The sequence below is a fragment of the Silurus meridionalis genome, chromosome 19 (assembly GCF_014805685.1).
Source record: "Silurus meridionalis isolate SWU-2019-XX chromosome 19, ASM1480568v1, whole genome shotgun sequence".
Classification (NCBI taxonomy): domain Eukaryota; kingdom Metazoa; phylum Chordata; class Actinopteri; order Siluriformes; family Siluridae; genus Silurus; species Silurus meridionalis.
The window spans coordinates 923,471-937,742 of NC_060902.1; the positions used below are offsets into that span (position 1 = coordinate 923,471).

Below are 14,272 nucleotides of genomic sequence, written 5' to 3' on the forward strand. Positions count from 1 at the left end.
AATGCTTTTCATAAATGTTTGTTTTCCCCCAAATAATTAGAGCACTGATCTCTAAACAACAAATAAATACAATCATCAAAACACATCAAAGCTAAAAGCAATACTGATCATCTAACACTCATCATTTATAATATTTATAGTTTTTCAAATGCTTTGGTGTGTGTGTGTGTGTGTGTGTGTGTGTGTGTGTGTGTGTGTGTGTTTATATCCGCTGAATAATCCCTGAATAAAGTTAACTGCATAAACTAACTTCAGTGCATTTGGGTTTAAAAGAAAAAGCAGCTGTTTCTGGTCGATCTTCACTTCATGTAAACTCACACACGCAGTTCTTCAGGCAGATGATGAGCAGTTCGTGGGTTCAACTGGAGGCCAAGTGTCTTTAGCTAATGGGTGATGACCTTTTCAGAGGCTTTCCCCGCCACACAGGCTTTAGTGTGTGTGTGTGTGTGTGTGTGTGTGTGTGTGTGTGTGTGTGTGTGAGAGAGAGAGAGAGAGAGAGAGAGAGAGAGAGAACTTATTGCGACAAATTTCGTGAACATTCCCATGGCTCTGAACAGCACTGGAAACTTTTTCAGATATAAAAACTGATTATTTATGTGTCGCTGTTTTCCCGGTAATTGTAATATTTGTAATTATTATGTAAATTATGTTTTTTAGATTCAGTGTAAATTATACCTACTTAAAGGTAAAGCCCTCTCTTTAGGGTCCTACCACAGAAACAGTGAGACATTTCTGAGTGTGAAGAAACAGTAGAAGGTTATGGAAGGTTTCTTTTTAAACGGCTGGTGTGATTTTGTTATGGATAATATTGAATATAACTCGCAGTACTTTAAAATCCCTTTGTGACAAATAGAAAGTATTAAAGATGATAAATGAAATAATTTGTGTGTTCTGAAAGTAAAAAAACAATGATATCTTTAGACATGAGCAGGTTTCCTGATACTGATTATGAAAATAAAAAACAGAAGTGATTGTATAGACAGACCTCTGCTGTATGGTTCATCATATTTCAGATTTATTGTGCTGGTTAGCAGATTAAATGTTCGGCACCTTAACAAAGGACTGGTTACGAAATATTAAAAAAAGAAAAGAAAATTTTGTACAAGTACATAAGCAGCGCGTTCTGCATGAATCCTGTTGTCGTGTGTGTGTGTGTGTGTGTGTGTGTGTGTGTGTGTGTGTGTGTGTGTGTGTATGTGTGTGTCGGCTCGTTTTCTTAAAGGCTCTGACTGCCGCCCCAAGGTGAACCAGAGGTCATCTGGCTATTCAAAAGAGAAGAGTTGGGCTGCTATTTTCCTGTCTCGTGTGTGCGCAGGCGCAAACGACCCACTTCTAATTCTATGAGAAAAGTAAAACCGTTCAGTAATGAAGCATTTCCATTCCGTCTCGTTTTCTAGACAAAAGCTATTGAAGCTCTGAGCTCTGCCTGGACCATAGTGAACATAAGATCATTTTAAAATGAGAAATCGGTGGCGGTGGATCATCGGGCCATTTATGTTTTAGAGTAAATTAAAAAAAAATCTAAACGACAATAAAAAAATTGCTCTAAATAAATACATATTTTTGCGTCAGAGTCAATAAACTTAAAAAACGAAGGAAAAAGGGTTTGAAATTAATTCTCACATGAGGTTTGTGTAATTGGTGCAAAAACAAAAATGAAAGAAAATTCGTTTAAAAGTAATCTAATGATTTTTTTTTTTACTTTTACAAGATCATCTCTTGAGCAAAAATATTACCAGAGCAGCGTAATGATCCTCCTCACCAAAGGGCAAATATATTACAATGAAAAGATCAGGAAAGCGTTCAGGGAAGTGTTTCATCAGAGCTTCTGTTTGCGCTACTGTTCATGACCAGACGAACGAGTTAATGAGAGAAAAGATTAATAAAGTATTAATCAAATGTAGATGATTTGCAGACAGGATGCAGCTTCGGGCGACTCTCTGTTGCTGTCAAGTTCTTTAGTGTCAGGTTCAATAAATTAGAAATGAAAAAAACATTAAGGTGTACTGTCAGGGCATTTTAAACGTGTGTGCGCGCGCGCTAAGTATCAACGGGATGCTATAAAGACATTAAGCATCCACACACACACACACACACACACACACACAGTTCTCTCCAAACACAGCACATCGTCTTCTGCCTTTATTGTGTTTAAGTTACGAAGTTTTGAGTTTCTGTGACTTGGGGGAAAAGTCACTAATTAACACTGTGAGGAAAAAGAATAATGTAATTAGATGTTTGGTAATAGACACAGATCATCCTGAGTTCACTCAGAGTTCACTTCAGTCCAAAAAAGAGATCACCGTGCACTCGACTTTAACATGCACGTGATAAATGTCCGATCAAAAATAACTCAAAATGTTTACAAATATGTTAAAGATCGTATGACAATAAATATAATTCAAATTACATGCAAAAATGTCATTTACTTTTTCATATTCCACGATTTAATTTGCTTTATGGATCATAAAATATGAAAAAACTGTATTATTTTCTTTTCATGTATTTTGGTTCTTTTCGTTCAAGATTAAAAAACATTTTTTTCTAGTATAAACTCATTCCTTTTCTGCGCGCTCTCTGAGACTCTGCGGTCGTTTTCAACATAAATAATAAAACCACACCATGTGGACATGTTTACTATATAACATTAAATACACTGTGAATATGAAGGAACGCGTGAATGCAGTTCGGTGTATTTGTACATTTGTGTGTCTGGACCACACAAAGATCCTCAGTTTCACAGAGTTCAGCTCTGAAAAACACCACAAACAGACTCGAAATCTTAAATAAACCCTAAAATAAATAGTTAATCTGTTGTGGGATCTGTAGAGCTGGAAATTAACGATCTGTCCCAAAATCCTCAGCCAGTTTCAAAGTTCAATTGGATTTATTAGTGACGAAAAAACAAATATATAAAACGACTTAACTCGAAAGATGTTGCAGATGTTACACACAGGAATAAAATGAGAACGACACAAATAAGGATCCCAGTTAGAAATTGTTAACAGAATAACAGATTGTTATAAATGAAAATATTTGTATTGAACATTTTCATTGCACGTTTTTATTGTAGGTTAAAAATCTTGGAACCTCTTGGAATGATGTCTTATTTAACGTTCTGATAAAATGTGAATTGGTAATGATTTAATTGATAAACTAACACCGGAACCTCACACTCCATCTCTCTCGCTCTTTACATTTTCTTTTCTTCTTTACATCAAATCTGCTGTTTAGACATGCAAGTGTAATGAGTATGAGGCTCTGGACCAGCACCTTGTTCTAGCAAGACATATACCAATATCAATAGAGATAAATAAGAAGTTCATGTTTCAGATTAATTTCATAATCTACCACAGTCATATACCGTAATTGGCAAATTGGTTTAAATAATCAGTGTTAAACCATTTTTTATCACTTGCTCACTTGCAGCATCTTGCACAGTGATATTTTCACTGATCCACCATCTTCCACAAACAGAACTCATACAGCACACTGACACACACCATGATATTGTACTTGGTCCTGGACATAAGTACAGAATTGAAACTTGGATGAAGCTTTAATAAATTTGTACTGTATGTTAAGAACAGATTCAAGCATTTATAGGTTAACTCCAAACAAGGACACTTTACAAAATACTGTACATCATACAACATTTTTATTTTCAAGGCATTAATGTGTTCAGTTTGCCAACTATGTGCTACAAATCACAGAGGAATCAGACATTGTAGCACAAATCACTGCTTTTGGTAAATGGAAATTAAGACCAAAACTATACTTTTAGTGTTTCACAGTAATTTTACTTTGTTGCTACACATACATTTAAATAAAAATCTCAACAAAACTCAATTTATACAGAGCCATAATTAATGTTCATTCATTTAAACTAATAAGACTGGGAAGTACTAGCCACCTAGCTTGGCGAGCTTTTCTGACACATCTAAAAATCTATAAAAGATACAAACTTTGGCAGAGAAAATACACAATTTGGCTTTTAATTGGAAAATGCTAAAGAAGCTAAGCTAGCAAGTCATTGTGTTTGGCAGCTAGCTTAAAAATCAAGGTGAAGATGCAGGTCTTGTTTTATTACACTTCAGCCACAGCAGCTACAAAATCATACCAGTAGCAACAGCACTAAACTATAAAACATTTCCAGCACAGGTTTGAACACAGTTTGCATTGATATTTCTTACAGTACAAATGTAGTTTTATAAACATTTGAATATTAGATCATCAACTATATTGTGTATTTTTAATAACAATAGTGTTAGAAATGAACATAAAGTTCAGTTTAAGACACAGTCCCTTTTTTCTTTTGTAAAATGCTCAACTTAAAGCATTATAGAGGAGCCGAAAGTGAAGAATAAATGCATGTGTGAAGAAAACACTAAGTTAAGCCAATATACATAATTTCCAGACTGTCATTATAACTCAGAAATGTGACATATAACATGAGGAATGTAGTAAAATTGCCTACACAGTTATTTTCATGGCATGATTTTGAAAGAGATTATATGGTTTCCTTTTTGTTAAACCTCAAGATGATTAGATATTATTTTATTCATCATGTAAACGTAATCAGTACTGATAAGATCTCTCTCTCTCTCTCTCTCTCTCTCTCTCTCTCTCTCTCTCTGCTTCATCAACCTCTGAACTAGATGTCACTCTACCATCATGTTGAGAAATGAGAATATGATGATGCGTGTTCAGGTCAAAGGTCACATGTTTAGCATCAGGTCAACTGATCAGGGCTTGTAATCTCTACCAGTTTAGTTATGAAGGTGTGAACTCCAACACGACCTGCTAATAAAAATCTGAGCAGCAGAACTAAATTGTGTAAAAAAGTTGGTGATATTAAAAATAAAGAGACTTATTCCTCTCATGTTAGACTTTGATGTTAGAATCTATGTCCTGATCTAAGAGAATACACGAATAAAGAAAACAAGGTTTGAATTTGAAATAAAGTACATTTAGAAGCTCTAATGCAGGAGAGAGACTTAATAAAAACTATTAATTATATCAATTTATTGTGATATTGCAATGAAAAAGAATGAGCTATTGGGAAACCACATGGAACTCAATCTAACGTTAACATTTTGCTATTTTTTATTTCTAGAGTAGTTTAATTCAGTTTATTAATATGCAAAAGTGTGATATTATTTAGTGAATTTCGATCAGTGAAATTGAAAATAAATATATTAAGAAATCGTAGATACTAATCATTTCAGAATTTCTATATTTCTATATTGTAAATTCCATGCATATATGTGCATAGATGTCAAATTAATCTAAATTATCACTCTGATCTGCGCAATAAAACCACTTTAAGCTAAACGGAATGAAAAGAGAAAAGGAGAGAGAGAGAGAGAGAGAGGGGGGGTAGAGAAAGAGAGAGAGAGAGAGAGAGAGAGAGAGAGAGAGGGTAGAGAGAGAGAGAGAGAGAGAGAGAGAGAGATAGCTATAGAGAGGGAGAGGAGAGAGAGAGAGAGAGAGAGAGAGGGGGGGTAGAGAAAGAGAGAGAGAGAGAGAGAGAGAGAGAGAGAGCTATAGAAAGGGAGAGAGAGAGAGAGAGAGCTATAGAGAGAGAGAGAGAGAGAGAGAGAGGAGAGAGAGAGAGAGAGAGAGAGAGAGAGAGAGAGAGAGAGAGAGAGAGAGAGAGAGAGAGAGAGAGAGAGAGAGAGAGAGAGAGAGAGAGAGAGAGAGAGAGAGAGAGAGAGAGAGAGAGAGAGGAGAGAGAGAGAGAGAGAGAGAGAGAGAGAGAGAGAGAGAGAGAGGAGAGAGAGAGAGAGAGAGAGAGAGAGAGAGAGCTATAGAGAGGGAGAGGGAGAGAGAGAGAGAGAGAGAGGTATAGAGAGAGAGAGAGAGAGAGAGAGAGAGAGGAAGAGAGAGAGAGAGAGACAGAGAGAGAGAGAGAGAGACCAAATTGATATTCTGAGCATAAACAGAGAAGCTGCCGTAAGACATTTATCAAGTGAAGTGCGTGTAGGAGAGACGCAGTGAGGCGCGTGTCCCCTGGACGACCCCAGGAATCTGTCACGCGCAGAAATATACGCTTATTATGCAAATGTGTAATGTGGTGCTATTGATTGCAGCCTGTAGCGGCCCATTACCACTCCCAGCTGGGACTGTGTGTGTGTGTGTGTGTGTGTGTGTGTGTGTGTGTGCGCGTCGCGTCCGATGATTTCGTCCGCTGTTTGGAGTTGGGGATCTGATCATACATCATGGACGAGAAGGACAAATGAAATTAGTCTTAAAGCTGTGAAACACTGAAGACCACCTGCTTTGTACATTTGACCGTTTTCTTGCTTCCACAAACTAAAATTCATCATCATCTAAACAAACCGAATGAGAATAAGTGTTTTATTTATCTAGTTTTATTTAGTAGATTTTACCCTCTTGTTATATAGTTTTTGCTTATTTTTAAGTTCTCAATGTGCAGAATCACAATTACGTTTTGACGCTTTTGGGTCTTCATACGTCATGAGTTGTTGTTTTTTTTGTGCGCTGCGCATGACGTCATTTTTCCAGCGACGATCACTTGCTAGGCTTGCTAGGATAAACCTGAACAGTGTGAATACACTTCATGCGTTCTTCACTTCCTTCCTGCAACTTTTCCTAATAAGAAGACTGTTTATATTTTTATCAGTTGGACAGAAATGCGTTTCTAAGAGTTTAAAATAAAATAAAAAATCAATCAATGCAAGCTGTAAGATTTTAATCTGTTTTATTCACAGAACAACTCCAAGCAGTAAATATGAAGCAACCTGGTGAAAATGTCCCAGTAGTTGAATTTTCAAACCAAGAACAGTAAATGCTAAACAGATAACCAGGGGATTACTGTACATGACATTTAACCAGTATATTTGTTGATTTTTTTTTCTATCTGATCTTATTTGCATAATTCAAAATATTCAGTATGCATTATGGAAATCATGTAATTCAGAATATAATTAAGTGAATTACTGATTTATTTATAACATCAATAGACTCATGTAAACAATGTTTGGCTCAAATAAATCAACCTTTATGATTTTATTTATTTAAACAAGATGTGCATATGGGGAATGACATGTCTTTATACTAAAAAATCACTATAATAATATGCTGCTATTATACATTTATTCAGGGAAAACGAAGAAGGGGTACCCCAGACAGATGAGGAGATGATGGTGGTCTCACATTGGAATTTGGTGATTTGCAACAAATGAAGATAAGAAAAATAATACCATTGTATGAAATAATGCACTGAGATGGTTTGTTAATTGCTCAATGGACTAAATATGTTTTACAGTCATTTTACTTTATTGCAAAACATGCAATATGAAAATTACCCATGAGCCTCTGCCTCCGTTGGAGACGGAGCCAGACGTGCTGAGTGACACGAAGAAAAGAAGGAAATTCGTGTCCATGAACACGAATCAATCGATTACATTTCGTGACTATATCATGAAATGCCGTGAGACTGTGTTGAATCAGTTTTGCCGTGAAATTCCGTTATTGGATTGTTTTTTAATTATTATTTCATAATAAGGGTTCACTAATCGTCACTAATAATCCTTTTCATCTGCAGCGAGTTGTGTGTTGGGTTTAGAAAAAAAAGGAATAAATATAATATATTCAATAAAATATATTAAATATGTAAAATTAAAAATCTAAACCCCTTAAAATGCGAGGGTTTGATAATATCAGCTATATGGTAAAACATGTTTAGAACAAAAAAACAACAGATTTATTGAAATTAATGTATATTAAATATTGAAAAGATTCCTTTTTATTAGCATGTATGTTGAGTAGTTATAAAGTTAGTTTATTAAGAAAAAAGTTTGATAATGCAAATGTTTAAAATAAGTTCAGGCAGACTAACATTTGTACTTTTGCTATACAGCAGGTGAAAACATTTTGATTATGAATATTATCATCAGTCTGAGTTTCTGTATGAGGAAAAAGGTTATTAATATCAGCATCACAATTGCAAAATGGTATTTTTGCAGTCTAATAAAATATTATAATAACCATTTCAGCCAAATGTTAGCCCATGATTATTACTGAGACATGATTCTAAACTTTCATGAATTTATAGAAAATTATTTCTCCATCACGCTGAGAAACTACCCAGCTGTCTAGTTAAATAAAGATATTAAACTAGGCTAATATTGAGCTATTTATATCATTATCAGATACACTCACACAGATATGATTGTAAATGTTCTTGTAATTTAATAAAAGCTGACTGGTTTCTTCACTGTTCTTCCAGGTAAATGTGAGGTTCATTTGCTGGATTTGTAAAATAATTGTAGTATTTTATCCTCCCCTGTGACGCTAGTCAGCAGTTTTTCTTTTTTTACCTGTCATTCTAAAAACCCACATTAGTCTAAACCTCTTTATTTAGCTTATAAGAAATATAGCTACTTGCACGTCCAGTTAAATGCTAACTGCATTTCAATGTCTCTGTATACAATCTAATACAATCTAATCTTAATCTAATCTAATAAAGCAGTGTGGAGTAACTCAGTGCAGGGTGTTGTTACAGTAACACACTGTAATGTAGATTACAGTAAGAGAAGTTTTAAACGAACAGGAAACTTGTGGACACACAGCGCATTAATGATATTAGTGAATCGTTTCCAGAACGTGTCTGTGATATAATGAGTGAATTGAAGTTCAAGACTTCTGGTTGTAATTAGAGTGAAGCGATCACACAGGATCACACGGTGTTTCGGTGACACTAACAATGCTAATTCTGGTGTACAGCATAATGAAGATGGAGATGAGCAACATTAACATTGAGCAAATAAATGAAAACAGAAAAGAGGCACAAGGACAGAGTAGGAGCAGTGGGAGGAGGATTCTGAATGATTCTTCTGGAGTCAACATTCAGCACATGAATATTAATTCAATGTTCCTCTCAAATTTCCCCTCAAGGCTCCTCTCAAGGTTTCTTTCTTATACCATCTCAGGGAGTTTTTTCCTTGTCATAATCTTATAGGCACTGACATACAAATTCACATGTTATAACCTCTTTCAGTAAAGCTGCTTTGGAATAATGTCCATTATTAAAAGTGAACTGAATTTGATTTAATTGAATCTTATTATAAAGTGTGTGTTTTGTTTTGAATATTCTTCCTCTTCTTCTTCTTCTTATTTACAGTATCTTTGTGTTTAATGTCTGTAAGTTTCCCCCTGCAGGTTTGAGTGACCGGATGGATGGAAGTGATGGATGACGCCTTTCCTGTAAAATAATAAATAAATAAATAAATAAATAAATACATCAGCGGAAAATTTATTGAACATGCGGCACTTTTGATACGAAAACACTTAAGGATATTACACACACACACACACACACACACACACACACACACACACACACACACACACAGCCTTGAGTTAATTCATCTTATATCTAACAAGGCAGGAACATTTATTACGTTTAAAGCACAAAGCAATCCATCATCCCTCTCGGCATGCACACACTCGAAGGTTTTATCCTTTTTTCTTATAGTGATGTATTTTAAAATATCTATATTGTTTCAATGTACTCTTCAATCTTTTAAAATATTTGTAAAATATACATCTATAACTTTCTATTATCTTATAAATCTATATCTATTTAATTATGAATTAATTTTATTCCAAAACAAAAATCATTGGAAAACATTTAAATGTGTTTAAATGTAAAATTTGTTGTCTAACCACAAGTGCGAAACACACAGTACACAGAGAACTCGTCAGAGTTATTCTTTTATTCAGTTTATTCCAATAATATTTGTTCTTGTTCTCGCTTACATTATAGCAGCTGTAAACACTCATTCCATCTCCAGCTATCTTCATTCTTCCTCTTTATGTTAATAAGACAAAAAAACACGGTTTGTGGAGAAACTGCAAAGAACTCTGTGAGGACGAAGTTACAGCTTTACCTCTGACACTGGAGACTCCTTCCCTACACGTTTCAGAAACACAAATCTCCTAACAGATCAACAGTCGCACAGCACAGAGCACACTGTACATGTTCCTGCCAACCTGCAACTGCTATAGAAACAGCAACGTATCAGAACATGGACCAGCACTACTGCCAGAGCTGCTGTTACAGAAACCCAATCAACACCCTCTGACCAATCACGATCCAGAACTCAGCAGCGCTGGGAGTTGTAACGTTACCATCTCTAAGAGAGAGAAATAGAAAGAGGGGTAAGTAAACAGAGGGATGATGGAGAGAAGGATGTAAAACAGATGGTTGATAAAGAAAGGGATGATAGATAGAGAGAGGGATGGTAGAAAGATGTTGGTAGAAAGAGGGATAGTAGCTAAAGATAGATAGAGGGAAGATAGATGATATTACCCATCATTCTTGCATCCCTTTCTCTATCTTTCTATCACTTTCTCTACTTCTTCTTCTTCTTTCGGTGGCTCCTATTACCCCCCTGTCCTCTACATCTGCCTCTTTCACACCAACTACCTGCATGTCTTCCCTCACCACATCCATAAACCTTCTCCTTGGTCTTCCTCTTTTCCTCCTTCCTGGTGTCTCCATCCTCAGCATTCTCCTACTGATATACCCCATGTCCCTGCTCTGCACATGTCCAAACCATCTCAATCTCACCTCCCTCACCTTGTCTCCAAAACATGTGCTATCCCTCTAATAAACTCATTTCTAATCCTGTCCATCGTCGTCACTCCCAACAAACATCTCAACATCTTCAGTTCTGCTACCTCCAGCTCCACCTCCTGTCTTTTACTCAATGCCACTGTCTCTAATCCATACAACATCTCAGGTCTCACCACAGTCCTATAAACTTTCCCTTTCACTCTCACAGATACTCTTCTATCACAAATCACTCCTGCTATCACTCTTCTCCACCCACTCCACCCTGCCTGCACTCTTTTCTTCACTTCTAACACACTCTCCATTACTTTGCACTGTTGACCCCAGGTTCCTGAAATCCTCCATCTTCTCCACCTCTTCTCCTGCAACCGCACCCTCCACTGCCCTCCCTCTCATTCACACACATGTACTCTGTCTTACTCCTACTGACTTTCATTCCCTTCTCTCCAGCGTGAACCTCCACCTCTTCAGGATCTTCTCAACCTGCTTCCTACTCTCACCACAAGTCACAATATCATCCACAAACATCATAGTCCACGGAGACTCCTGTCTGACCTCGTCCGTCAACCTGTCCATCACCACTGCAAACAGGAAAGGGCTCAGAGCCGATCCTTGATGCAGTCCAACCTCCACCTTGAACCAGTTTGTCGTTTCAACTGCACACATCACTTCTGTCACACTGTCCTCATACATGTCCTGCACCACCCTCACATACTTCTCTATCACACCAGACTTCCTCATACAATACCACAACTCCTCTCTCCACACTGTCGTACGCTTTCTCTAAATCCACAAACACACAATGCAACTCCTTCTGACCTTCTCTATACTTCTCCATCAACATTCTCAAAGCAAATAATGCGTCTGTGGTGCTCTTCCTCGGCATGAAACCATACTGCTGCTCACAGATGGTCACCTCTTCTCTCAGCCTGGCTTCCACTACTCTTTCCCATAACTTCATGGTGTAACTGATCAACTTTATTCCCCTGTAGTTACTGCAGGTCTGCACATCTCCCTATCACTGTCTCAACTATCTCTCTCTTTATCTTTTCTCTCTTTATCATCCCTCTCTCTATAATGTCTCTCTCTACCATCTCTTTCTATCATCCCTTTCTCTATCATCACTCTCTTTACCATCCATCTCTTCACTATCCCTCTCTCTCTATCATAACTTTCTTTATCAACCATCTGTTTACCATCCCTCTCTCTACAATGCCTCTCTTTTCCATTCTACTCACAATCATCCCTCTCTCCATCATCTCTATATTACTGTCTTTATGATCCCTCTTTCTACCATCCCTCTTCATCATCCATCTCCATATCCCTCTATCTTTCTCTCTCTATCCCTATCTTTCTCTCTCTATCCCTTTATCTTTCTCTCTATCACCCCTCTCTCTATCTCTCTTCCATTCTTTTCTCTATCATCAAGATTTATCAATACTTTCTATCTTTCTCATTTTTCTTTCTCACTACCATCCTTCTTTAAATTATTACTATCATTTCATCCTGTAATCTTTTTCCAACAGTTAGTTCCTCCTTCCTGATTTTTATTTACTGCTTTTGTTGTTTTATATTCCTTTACTTTATTATTTTCTTTCCTCTGTATCTCTTTTTCATTGCTTTATTTTTTCCTCCTTCTATCTTTCATTGTTTCTTCCATTCAATTTTTTTTTTACTTTTTACTTTTTCTTTCTTTACAATCTTGAAAATGAACTTGTACTAATGTCCCCTCTCTCTCTCTCTCTCTCTCTCTTTTCTGGATTTTCAGCATCTTCTCATTCTCCCTGACAATCTCCATCTCTGACATTCTTTTTGTTTTTTTTCCTTCTACACCTCTCACACCATCCATTTACTTCTTCTTTTTCCATCTGTTTTTCTCTCACTTCCATTTACTTTTTTCAATGCCTATTACAGTTTCAGCCATTTCTCCATGTCTTCCCTTTGCTTTATTTTTCCATTCTCACTCCTTCCTTCTCTCATCTCTTATTCACTTATTTCCACTTCTCTCTCTCTCTCTTTCTCTCTCCCCAAATCAACCACATTTCTCTCACCTCTGCCTGTTTCTCTCATTCATCCCTTTCTATCCATCTTTCTCTCTCTCTCTCTCTCTCTCTCTCTCTCTCTCTCTCTCATTTTTCCTCTCCATCCGGCTCCATTTATCTCGCTTTTCTCTAATTCTGCTTTAATAACCCGGAGCCTTCATTTATCACAGTATTGAAGAGCGTCAGGTCATCTGAGGTCACCATCTCTCTCACACACACAAACACACACACACACACACACACACACAACGCATAAAAGAAGATCGCAAAAGAAATCGAAATATTTAGAAAAACTCACGAATGAAGTTTATTGCTGATCAGATCAACCTGAATGACATTCTCTCTTTCTCACACATACACACACACACACACACACACACACACACACACACACAGAATGAAAGACATGTAATTAGACATGCACACACACTCAGACACACACACACACACACAATAAAACACCCTAAGCACTCAGACACACACAGCATGAAACACACACACTCAGACACACACACACACACACACACACACACTGTGTGAAACAGTGATACACACACACACACACACACACACACAGAATGAAAGACATGTAATTAGACATGCACACACACACACACACACACACACACACACACACACACACACACACACACAATAAAACACCTAAGCACTCAGACACACACAGCATGAAACACACACACACACACACACACACACACACACACTGTGAAACACATGTACAAACACCGATACACACACACACACACAGAATGAAAGACATGTAATTAGACATGCACACACACTCAGACACACACACACAAAAACACCCTAAGCACTGAGACACACACAGCATGAGACACACACACTCAGACACACACACACACACACACGTAGAAACACAGACACACAAACACACACATGCAGCATAAAACACACACTCAGACACACAGTGTGAAACACACATAGAAACACACACACACACACACACACACACACACACAAACAAAGCTTGAAGGCAAAACAACTGTGTGTGTTTTACGCTTTGAAATGTAGTTTCTTAACACAATGTTTTGTTCTTTTCATTTAAATTCCCTATAAATGTATTTTATTTATATTTTAGTGAATGAACTGATTTATTGCACCACCAGCCGAATGTCAAAATCACTTTAGTTTCACTGTGACTTTTAAAACAGAGCTACAAACAAGATCAACTTTTTCATTTATTTATATTATTTTTATTATTAGTTTTGTTTCTGCACATCGTGTGAGCGAGTTGTGAATAATTTTGTTCAGAAAGTCTCAGTGACTGAAAAGTGAAATAAATAAGCGAACAAATAAATACAATAAAAATATCCAATAGAAAAAATAAGAAATATAGAATTATTACAGAAACAACCAGAAATTTCTGATGAGTTTTTAATGTTTGACCATGCGATTTACACGATTATCATCATTACACAATTCACAGATTAATATTCACATTTAATTCGATCAAATGTCCCATAATGCTCCTGGTGATCACATGACAAGCCGTGACACATGGAAACCCCGCCCACTTTTTTTTTTAACATCGAACATTTTAAAATGATATAAAAGTTTACACTCGCAGTGTTTATTATTTATAGTT

At 36.6% G+C, this 14,272-nt stretch overlaps 1 long non-coding RNA gene across 1 annotated transcript in view; it reads left to right on the forward strand.

The window, feature by feature from the left end:
- The window catches only part of LOC124402091, a 29,779-nt gene extending 20,513 nt beyond the window's left edge, over positions 1-9,266 (forward strand). Inside the window, exon 2 of the long non-coding RNA XR_006928654.1 lies at positions 7,127-9,266. This is a non-coding gene — a long non-coding RNA (uncharacterized LOC124402091). The remainder of the gene's footprint in view (positions 1-7,126) is intronic.
- The last annotated feature ends 5,006 nt before the right edge of the window (positions 9,267-14,272 follow it).